Genomic DNA, 11,874 nt, shown 5'->3' on the forward strand with positions numbered 1-11,874 from the left:
TTTACTGTAAATGTTTTACCTCTTTTTCACAATAGTCTCAAGGCACAAAATAATATAAACTATGTATCAACTCAAAAACTACTTCTAGTCACATTCGCTTAGCTTTAACATTTAATCTTTTCGCGAACAATAATATCATTTAGGCATATTTCAGGAACCATATTTCATAATATTGTTATGGAAATTATATTGAATACAATTTTTAGATTTTTAAAAATTGTTAAGTGATCGGGAAAACAACGAAGTTTTGCTAGTTCTTATTAAAATTTAATTTTATTAAACATTTTCAAATTATTATAGTCAGACGCGTGTGTAACAAATTGTAAAAAGTCGTAAGTTATTATTCTTTATTACTATTTTTAGTTTTCAAGAAGTAACGTTGTATCTAGGATTTTATGATAAAAGCAGTAAAGATTTGTGGCATTGCATTATTTTTGTAACTTAAAAACATAATATATAAAAATAGATAGCAAGAGTTTCTTTTAAATCTGTTTCAAAAAAGTAAGACAAATAGCGAAGTCATCCGTTTATTCACTTTTATAAATTGCTTATTATACAGTCATATAAATGTTTTTCTAAATGATTGATGTGACTGAACTGAATATTTGTATATACATACATAATTACTTCTGTTATTAATTTGAAAGGAAAATATGTTTTCATCTCAGCGCAACTCATTAGATAACTTTACTTTGTAGGTCGGATAGAGATAATGGTAAAGACCATTTATCCACCGCAGGAACCCATGGTTTATTGTCCTCTGTTGTTTTTTGTTCTTCAGAGTAGGGTGGAGTAATTCACATCTAATTTCTATCCCTCTAGAAATTGGATGTGAGTTATTCAATACTGAAAAAAAGTCTAGAGACGAACACTCACGTAAATATATACGGCTGAAATTACAGAAAAGGGTAAACAATAAGTTCGTGTTATTATTAACACTGAAAGTAAACTTAGTAACATGAGCTCAATTTCTTTCCATTCCTGTGAAAAAAAGCTTTCATGATTTACAGAGAGAAAATCAGCTTCACTAAATGCTTTTACTTTATTATGTAGTCTGTCTTTTAGAGATTTGCAGCAGATTGGAATGAGATCGCATATTTTCCTTTACGAGCTATGTTTTGTACAACAGCGTTCGACTGTTATTTGGAAAGAATTTGATAAACAGAAATTATTTTTCTCCACTGAAAGAATAAAATTTTTACCGCATATTTAGTTTTATTCTTTTACAGTATTTTCTCGTACTCTCTACGCTTGTCATTAATGTTTTACATCATTTTGACGCATAAAGCTTCTTGATCTAACAATAAATTAAGAAAAAGTAATTTAAAAAGGTAAGAGTAAAGTATAATTGATAATATCGATTTAGTCTTTACTTATCGCTCATGCTTTTGCACTATAACTGAAAATTATTCGCGGTTTAATTAAAATTACTAAAGATATTGTTCTACTTTTAAAAAAATTATTTTGAACCATTGTTTTTTACTTACATCTGTTGTGCGGATTTTAGAAAAGAATAGAAATATAGAAGGTGGACTACCGAACATTCAAGCTCCACAGGCCAGTAAGGATATAAGCATGAGTAAAGCTCAAGCCAAAAAACTGATGATCAGAATGTTGACATGCACAAAAGGATTAGCCAACTGGAACAGCTCTGTGTGGCTTTGAAAAGCGAGGTTCTTCAACTGAGGGCTGAAAATGAGAAGCTAAAGAAAGAGAGGCATACGCAAATTACAAACAATAAGTCTAAGAAGCAAAAAGGCAGTCATAAAGAAAAAGACGCTGCACCACGAGTAAAGCAGGTGAGGTCAGTCTTGGACGTCTACTCAACAGATGAGGAGGAACTCGCCATATAAACGGATTGGATTCTAAAACAAAAGAGGTCCAGTAAAAAAAGAAAAGCGGAATCGTCTGCGGAAGTGGTTCAGGTGACGACCAACGCTGAGAAAGCGGATGTTCGTGATTCTAAAAGTCGAGGCAATGTCACGAAAAACTCTAGGCCGCCTCCAATAGTCATAAGTAATGTGGTTGACTATAATAAAATAGAGTCAACATTAAAAAATAAGGACATAAATTATAAGGTTAAAATGATGAACAACAATCAATTTAAGCTTATTGTAAATTCCGAAATGGACTAAAGGAATCTTACCAGGGCCATGAATGGATCTGGACTAGAATGGCATACCTATGAGAACAAGCAGGCCAGACCAATAAAAGTCATGGTAAGAAATCTTCACCCCAGTTGTAAACCGGAAGACATAAAAGAAGACCCAAGCTCTAGGAGTTACAAGAACTTAGATGTAACCAATAAAATAGAAAAAATAAAAGAAAATGGGAAAAACATTATGGTGCCTCTACCGCTGTTTATGTTAACATTCTCAAATGAAGAGGAGACGAAAAAAATTTATGAAATCGATCACATAAACAGGATGAAAGTTAGGACAGAGGCACTTCGAAAGGATAGGACCATTCCGCAGTGTGAAAGATGTCAAAAGTATGAGCATACACAAAAATTTTGCCAGAGAACCGAATTGTGTTAAATGTGCAGGCAGGCACTTAATATCAGATTGTAGTAAACCAAAGAGTATTGCAGTAAGGTGTTCAAATTGCTTGGAGGCCCACCCAGCAAACTATAGGGGATGCCTTGTAGCTTAGGAACTACAAAAACGTAGAAATAAAAACAACAACAACAAATTGAAGAATTCTGAACGGCCACCGAGGCAATTTGCCTCGAGAATAGTCTCAAAAGATGTAACATATAGGAACGTTCGCCAAACGAAAACTGATGACGGTGGCACGAGCAATAAAGCAGGGGCCAGTGACGTAAATGTTTTGTATAAAATGCAAAATATGATGCAGAACATGCTAGATATGATGGACAAAATCTCTCAGAGATTGAGCATTTTAGAGAGCGAAGGGAAAAAATCGAGTACCAAAAGGCTTGGTAAATGATGGCACGAGGTAATTTTAAAATACCAACATGGAATTGCAATGGCATTCCAAATAAAAGGGACATGCTTGAAGTTTTTCTTCATACACAGAACATAGACGTGTGCCTCGTAACTAAAACACATATGATCTCAAGAAGCAGGATCCGGTTTCCAGGTTATAGAATTTACAATTCGGACCACCCTGGAAATATAGCGAAGGGCGGAACGGCGATAATAATAAAAGAAAATATGGTGCATTGCGATCTGCACCAGATGCAAACCGAGGGAATGCAAATGACGGCGGTTCAGATCACTTCGACTAAGCAAAAATTTGGAGTGGCTGCATTGTATTGTCACCCCAGATTTAAAATTACGGCAGAAATGTTTCAAGGCGTTCTGACAGACCTAGGCGATAGATTTATATTTGGGCAGTGACTTTAACGCCAAGCACACTGATTGGGGTTCAGGGCATAACTCAACTAGAGGAAGAGAACTTAGGGCAGCAATTGACGGCACGGGTTGCCTTTTTCACTCTACTGCGAAGCCAACGTATTGGCCAACCGATGTTAATAAGTGTCCAGATTTAATAGATTTCTTCATAACAAAACGGATTGCGAAAAATTTCATCGAGGTACTTTATAACTATGATCTTGACTCCGATCATTCGGTGGTTATTCTTGAACTTAAGGAAAATATAGTTATGAAGAAAGCGAAACCTGCGCTAACAAATGGAACAACAGATTGATCAAGATTTCGCTTAGAGATTGAACGACAAATAGATCTAAGGAAAAGAATAAGAACAACCCAGCAGGAGGCCGAAAACTTTACTAAAATTATTCAAAATGCGGCTTGGAGTAGTTCCAAAATTAGTACTATTAGAAGGGGGGGCATTAACTATCCCCCACATATACTAGCAAAAGTAAGACGAAGCAGGCGGGCGAGAAAGAGGTGGCAGCAAACGCGTGATCCTACTGATAAAACAAGATATAATCGTGAATCGCAGCAACTAAGGCGCTGTATTAGAAAACACAAAGGGGATTCGGTTGCTAATTATGTTCAAAATTTGACGGCGTGTGAGAAAACCAATTACTCACTGTGGAGGGCAACAAAGAAAATGAGGCAACCTATCAAACATCTCGCTCCTATCAAAAACAAAGATGGAACGTGTGCAAAAACTGACAAGGGCAAGGCAAATGCGTTTGCGGATCATTTGGCCGATATATTCTGCCCGCATGACCGCCAGGGCGTGGATGATAATGAGGAATATACTTTTGTTGGGGATAGCATGACTATTCCAATTGTTAAGGAAAGAGAGGTCATAGAAGAAATCAGGACTCTTAAACCTAAAAAGGCCCCAGGATTTGACCTAATAACGGCCGATATTTTGACCCAAAAGGGGTATAACGATGCTTACGCGCCTAATAAATGCGTGTATAAGGTTCAATTACGTGCCTGAAATTTAGAAAGATGCAGAGATAATCATGCTGCACAAACTTGGCAAACCTATAGACCTGGCGACTTCTTATATACCAATCTCATTGTTGCCTATGATTTCAAAACTGCTAGAGAAACTTTTATTGAGAAGACTTCAGCCTATAATTGAAAGCAAAAGGTTAATCCCGAATCATCAATTTGGTTTTCGCCGGAACCACTCAACCATAGATCAGATTCATAGAATAACTGACCTAATAGAAAATTCACTGGAAGAAAAAACAATATGTTCTATCATATTTTTGGACGTCGTCCAGGCCTTCGATAAGGTTTGGCATTGTGGATTAATAAAAAAACTTAGGCGATTACTACCAAGGCAGTATGTTGACCTGCACGAATCTTACCTGACTAATAGGGTATTTCGAGTTAAACAGAAAGAGGAGTACTCTTCGCTTAGGGATATCAGGTCGGGGGTACCACAGGGGAGTGTATTGGGCCCGATATTATACTTGTCATACACGTGTGAAATTCCTGAATCGGAAGGAGTGACAGCAGTTACATTTGCTGATGATAGAGCAAAGATTTCAAAATAGAGTATTACGGGACATTGTAAACGGCCCTTGGTATGTCCGTAATGCCGATATACACAAGAATCTCACGATCCTAAGTGTCACAGACGAAATTAAAATGCAAGCAGCAAATCATAAAATGCGTTTATCCAATCATGTCAATATCGAGGCGGCTCGATTGGTTGACAATCAAAACTTTGTTAGGAGACTTAAACGTACGAGACCTCTCGAGTTAGTTTAGAGTTTTTTATCTGGAACAATGAGTACTTAGTACACTATTGTGCCAGATCAAAAGCTTGTAAATAATCAAAAAGATTAGAGCAAAATTAATGGTTAGTCATTTTCGACTAGTTTTATAGTTTATTTTGAGGAGGGTGTTTTTTAGTGGATTAAAGTTCCACACTACTGCTTTTCGTGTGGCAGTGTCTTTCGAGATTTTTTACCCTTCCTCTCGGTAAAAAAAAAAAAAAAAAAAAAAAAATTTGGTGCATTTTTTTTACTTATAGATTACTTATAATATTTATATAGCGAAACGATTGAAGGACAATCTCAAGGTTCACAGCTAATAATAGTTTTTAATAAAATTATTAGCAAATTATCATTTGGCATTTTATAACACAAACAAATTTGCTGCAAAATTTAAAACACTATTAAAGTAAGGACTAACACTAGTAAAGTTTTAGTACCGCAGTACACAAGAATCAATAGGATAGCATAGAAATTTCAACCAGCCTACTGAAATTGTTTTTGTTATCTTGTATATAAATATATTAAAGAGGCTATTAAAGTGAGGTCTCAACATACAAAAATCTCAAAACATTGTTCTTTATTAAAATCAAAAAATTTTGTTTGTTTGCTTTTTTCATATTCAGATTTGAGTAAACTACTAAAATATTTTTTTTTCTTTTTAATGCTTACTAAATTGACATTCTATTATTTATGTTATACAAATAATGCTAAATTAAAAATAGAAAAACTTAAATGCAATGAAAAACTGACAGCCATACATAAGTACTTTACGTGTATTATACAATTTGATATTATCAGCACACTTAAAATTTGTAGTATGGAGTGCCGATGACGTGAACATAAAAATAAATAGAGCATCAGTGTATTGTAAAGTAAATTTCATTATTTAGTATAGAATACGCGATATGTTTTTTTAAAGCTTTAACTACATATATACTTTAAAAATATTTACTAAAGGGATTTCTAATTTTTCCTATACGAATATTTTAACAAAAATTTCGCCTGAATATGATATTAAAGTATATGGATACTCTACTATAAAATGAACAAATGTACGTTTGTGTTCTTATATGGGAATTGTAAATTTAACCCCTTAAAAAGTATTTTTATTTCATTCTATTAAGTCAAACTATTAACTCTATGTAAACATACAACACGTTTTATGGTATAAAACATTATGCATGTTAAATAGAACATTTTTACGTAGGTACATGCCTTTACGTAGGTAAATAAAAAATATACCTGGCAGGTTACCAGTAAGAATCGTATTGGAGATGTATCAAATAGGTTTTTCACTTTATTTTCATTCTATTTGTATATATGGAAGATTGTATTTAAAAATTTTAAAGTTGAAACGAATACAGGAGTTAAATTCGTTAATACAATAATTTGTAAATATTTAGTTTGGTTTCATCGGTTAATTACTTTAAAATTAAGTATTATTGTTGCTAGTAGGGCAATTATGTCTTATTTGAACGACGAGAATTACATTTAATTATCTTTTAAAAAATTTCAGAAAAATATTTTTGATTATTTATTATTTTATTACAAGATATTAATCTACAATAGTAAATTACCAACTCAACATTTTAATCACAGTACAGATAAACGGACGGAAAAATTACACAAATTAAAAGGGTTTTATTCTTCTCGTATATTCTCAAAATGTGCTAAAAATTGATGAAGTTGCAATGATAACGAGTAAACAAGTAGACTGTAGAAACAGAACAAATGCATTTAATGGTTATAAGGTGAAATAAAAATAAAAATTATTAAATTGATATAACAAACGTGATCAATGGAACGAACAAATCTATATAAACGCAAACAAAAAAAAAACTAACTAAATATGTAATACAAGAAAGAAGTATGAATAGATGCAGTGTATAAAACCAGGGTTTCTCAAAGTCATCAGAACTTTAAAAATAAGCAATGTTAAAAACAAGTAAACCATTTCCTATTGAAGTACATTCCACTTATTATTCAAACAGAATGGAAAAATACCTTTGTTCAAAACCAATGTTTTGACCAAGAAATATAAAATCTTTTGGAATTTGAAATAGCTGTTGTGTTATAGTAGTTTTATATAAAATAATTAATGTTTATAAAGAACATGTTCATAATCTTGAACAATACCTTCGTTAAACGTCTGAAAACAGAGTTATTGTAATTAATATTTTCATTTTGTATATTTATAGTGTCACCAGTTATGTGGTGACCACAGTAAATGTCTTATTTTGTATTTTAATATGCAATAATTACATAATGTTATTCTGCTAGTTTCTTCAAGTTGTTTAGTGACTGAGTTTAGAACTGAGTAAAGAAAAAACAAGAATTTTATGAAGATGAAAACTAAATTTTTCTACTGTAATGATTTAGATGTAGAAATTAAATGTATGTATGTGACTGAGTACAGAATTTGAAATTTGAAGATCTGCTTCATTTACGTTTTATCTTCCATACTGCAAGATGCCGCTATGACTGTTTTACATATAGTCGCTCACTTTGTTTTAATTTGCATGAAGTTTATCAATTTTGTTTTACATCGCATAATAAAAAATTAAAGTTTCAAGGAACAAATTTGAGCGCCTCAAAAATTCTACTGTATATGTTTTTTTAAGAAACACTGTTCTTAGAAGAGGAAAAGGAATACAGAACGCGGTATTCGTATGCAAGTTCATAAGTGGTAGTACTAAATCAAAATATATTTTTAAATTTAATTGAAGGTCTTTATTTTTATAATTTAGGTTACGTAGGGATGGATACATGAATTGAATATTTGCTTGTATAAGAGTGGAATTGAATATATGTAATGTGATTTATATACGAGATAACATTTTGAAAGTTATTTTTTAAAGAGGTGCTAAATACACGATATTTAAAAAGTTTCTGAATGGAAGAAATTTATCAAAAATTAAGAAAAAAACGTTTCTCTTTTTTCTAAATAGCGAAAAGAATTTTTACCTCATTTCTTTTTCATAGTAAGCTTTAATAGAAATTTCAATTAATTTTCGCTAAAAGGTTTTTTCTATGATTTATGATAAAAAATTTTTGTTTTGTTGAAAAAATTTTCAAAAATTTTCTTTGGTAAGTTCTTAACAAAAATAAATTTATAATATTAAAAGTTTTTTCATTTCCTACATGCATACATATGTACTACTTAAGATGAACAATAAATCAATTTAATATAATGTTATAGAACGAAGAAAATGTAGAGACGCCAGGAGCATTTTTCGGCCACACAATGTTATACCTAGAATTTATATAAGAAATTCGTTGTGTTTGTCAATATTTTGTAATAACTTAATTTATAATTTGGTTATTACAAAATATTGCAGTTAAAAAATAAATTTTATAGAACTTTTGTGCAAGTCACTTAAGAAAATTGTATTTATTACTAATTTAATACAGGTATTAAAAATAAATTATTAAAACCCCACAACTTAGTGATTTTGAAACAGGATTGCTTCACATTCTTTGATTCAAATAGGGTTTCCACTATTTTGAATTCATCTCTCTGTTTAGCACTTTTCAAAAAAAAAATTTGAAAAAAAATGCTTATTAGTTTCACTCTTATACTTGCATACTATACTTGAACTTTAGAAAAACAAAATGCCCGTTAAAATTTACCGTTGTCGAAAATCCGTTTTTTCCAAATTTTTGATATCGTGCTTCTTCTAGAACGCTTCTTGTAGGAGTCTGAAGCTTAAGAAGCGTTAAGACATTAATATGTAGACAATAGTTCACTTCGTTTGCAGAAAATGTTTTTTCATCACCTCAATTACCCTTCAATTCGAGCATTATGTTAAGGTCTGTTTAAAAATTTTTTTTTTGTTTTTTAAACATTTCATACCTTGCTCATTCTAGACGTATGCAATATTTCAAATATGTTCGCATATGAATGAAAGTAATTTTGATAATGTAGTTCATACATCCATACATAGATCATTTTTAAAAACAGTATTTTCACAATACAAACCATTGCTTTTAGCCAACTTTATTTAGGAGCTCATGACTTTAAATTCGTAATAGAGATTAACATTTCTCTAGATGATTGTAGATTTTCTCTAATTAAATTTAAGAATTGCATTATGTTGGTACATAATGCTATGTTACCTAAGCATTAATTTTACAAAGAAGCATCTTACATTTCAAAATTGTTACATTTCAATTTCTAATTTAATAATATAAGTGGTTTTTTAAAAAATTTATAATTTAAGAACAAAAATAAGAATAAGAAAAAAAATATCCACAAGGATATGTCGCTGATCCCTGTTGGCGTCAATACTAAAAAAAAAAATTAAACTGCAAATATTATAACTTGTGACATGAACATTAGCGGCTATTTCAAATATAGCGTCATAAACAATAGTTTTGACTCATCTCAATAGATAGAGAAGATAACTGGCACTTTTGACCACATTTGCAGGTGGAAATCAAATTTAACAACTAGATAGGATATTATTAAAATTTTTCAAATTTTTCATGAAGTTTATTCAATTTATAATGTCGTAAACATACATTCTAGTTTAAGATTTACAGTCGGTAAGCAAGCCAACGAATTGGTCATTCTATATTATATCGACGATGAACTTAGGGGTGATCAAATAAACAGCAATCAATTTATAACGATCCTACACAAGCTATAGACGTACTCTGTACATTATTTTTATTAAATTCGATTCAATGTTATTTTATTACTGTAAGATTTGAATATATAATTTTCTTAAATTGCTAAATAATTTCTTCCAATTAATTAAAGAAAGTAAATTTTAGAATAAAAATTTAAAAAAGTTCGAAGACAACTCAATGACAACAAATTACATAACACATTGTTGCATGTTTTTTCACAAATATTGCGTTTTTCATGTTACAGTAAAAATTTGAGTTCCACTACCTCCTACATTAGATTTCTCACCCATTTTCAACAATTTGGTTGAAATGTTTTTCTACTTTCAATTCTAAAACAAAGTTTCTAACAAAATAATATAAATCATTTTACATGTGAGCATTTAAAATATTAAATAAAATAAAATATAAATCCTTTAAGAATGTTGAAGAAAAGTTTTTATTTCGTCTTTTGGTAAATCTTTTTTTGTAAAACCACACGAGGCAAAAACTTTGTCACAAGGAATTTTAGAAATAAAAGGCATATTTAATCAAAAAAACATAAAGCAGCTAGTACACGACTTAGACCAAAAAATTGGTTTGAATATTAATTTTTGTAAATCTATAAAACTTTGTTATAAAAAATTATTTTTAAGTTATTTTGAAAATTGTTTAGGAACTCCAATTAAGCGTGCTATAAGAGAAGCGTGTAAAATATTCGTTGCTATTGGGCAAATATAAAAGTAGCACGAAATCTAATTAAATCTGAGGTATTTATACAACATCAAAATTTCATCTGCTATAATGCTATATAATAATATTGTTTAGATACATTGTATGCATGTAAAAACCATCTAAACATTCGTATCCTAAAATTATGCAAAATATTATTAATTTTATAAAACTGGAATCACTTCTCTTAATAAAATTGTTAATAAATTAAGTTTAGCATTAATATGGAAAATATTAGTAATTTTTAAAATAAGCCAGAAAAAAAGGAATAATTATTTTTTTTCTTATTTATTTTTTATCCTCGAATATTTAATATTTATTCTTGTTTTCAAATTACATACAAATATTTTAATTAGCTAAAATATAAGACTTTTTATAATTGGCATTCAGCGCAGCTTCCGCCTTAAAACGTATTTTTGTACTGACATGCTAATAATCTTAGTAATAAAAACTCGTATATGCGAATTTATTTTATTTTTAAAATCAAAAAATTATATCATAAATCATCTTCACACATGTGTGGTGATAAAATTGACTTAATCGATGATTGATGATAATTTCTTTAGTATTTTTTTTCAATTTCAAAAAATTTTTTTTTCTTACACATAAAATTCCAACGGAATAAAAAATCATGTAAGGAAAAAGGAACATTGTATTAAAATATTAACATGGCCCCCACTGAGTTTTCAGGGTTCACTTTTCCGCGATTCTTTATGATAAAAGTATACAATAAAAACGTATTGATAAAAAGTAAAAAGAATGAAAGAAAATTATTTTTCAAACTCACGTGGTCGATTTTTCTTTTTTCTTTGTGAAAGTGGAAATGAATTATTGCAAAAGAATATTTTAACTTCATCATTTTGTGTACTGGATATGTTTGTATATGTTCATTTATATTGTAAGCTTTTGAAGATTTGAAAATATGATTATGAAAAAAAAAAAATTCAAAAGGAAAGGAAGAAAAAAAATATTTCCTTTTCTTTTTTCAACGTTATTGTGTCAAAAGTATAAAGAAATTCTTTAAAAAGTAATGGGTAATTTTATTTTTCACCATCGAGAAGAAAATTGTGGTGACAGAAGACTGAGAATTTTATGACTTTTAAATGAGGCTATAAATTTAGATAAAAATTAATTTAGCATGAAGTGAAAATTATTTTTGTTTTTGTTCCTTTTTTGTCTTTTATTTACGATCAAAAATAATTCCTTTTGTTTTTGAAATATTTTACCGTTAATGACTTTTTATTGAAAAGGAACGTGACCAGGACAAACTACATTATAATATATAATATTCAATTTCTGTATCGAAATAAGATATTTCGAATAGAAATCGAAATTAAATATTTCGAATAATTTTATAA

This window comes from Condylostylus longicornis, unplaced genomic scaffold (genome assembly GCF_029603195.1).
Source record: "Condylostylus longicornis isolate FDR11 unplaced genomic scaffold, ASM2960319v2 ptg000048l, whole genome shotgun sequence".
NCBI lineage: Eukaryota > Metazoa > Arthropoda > Insecta > Diptera > Dolichopodidae > Condylostylus > Condylostylus longicornis.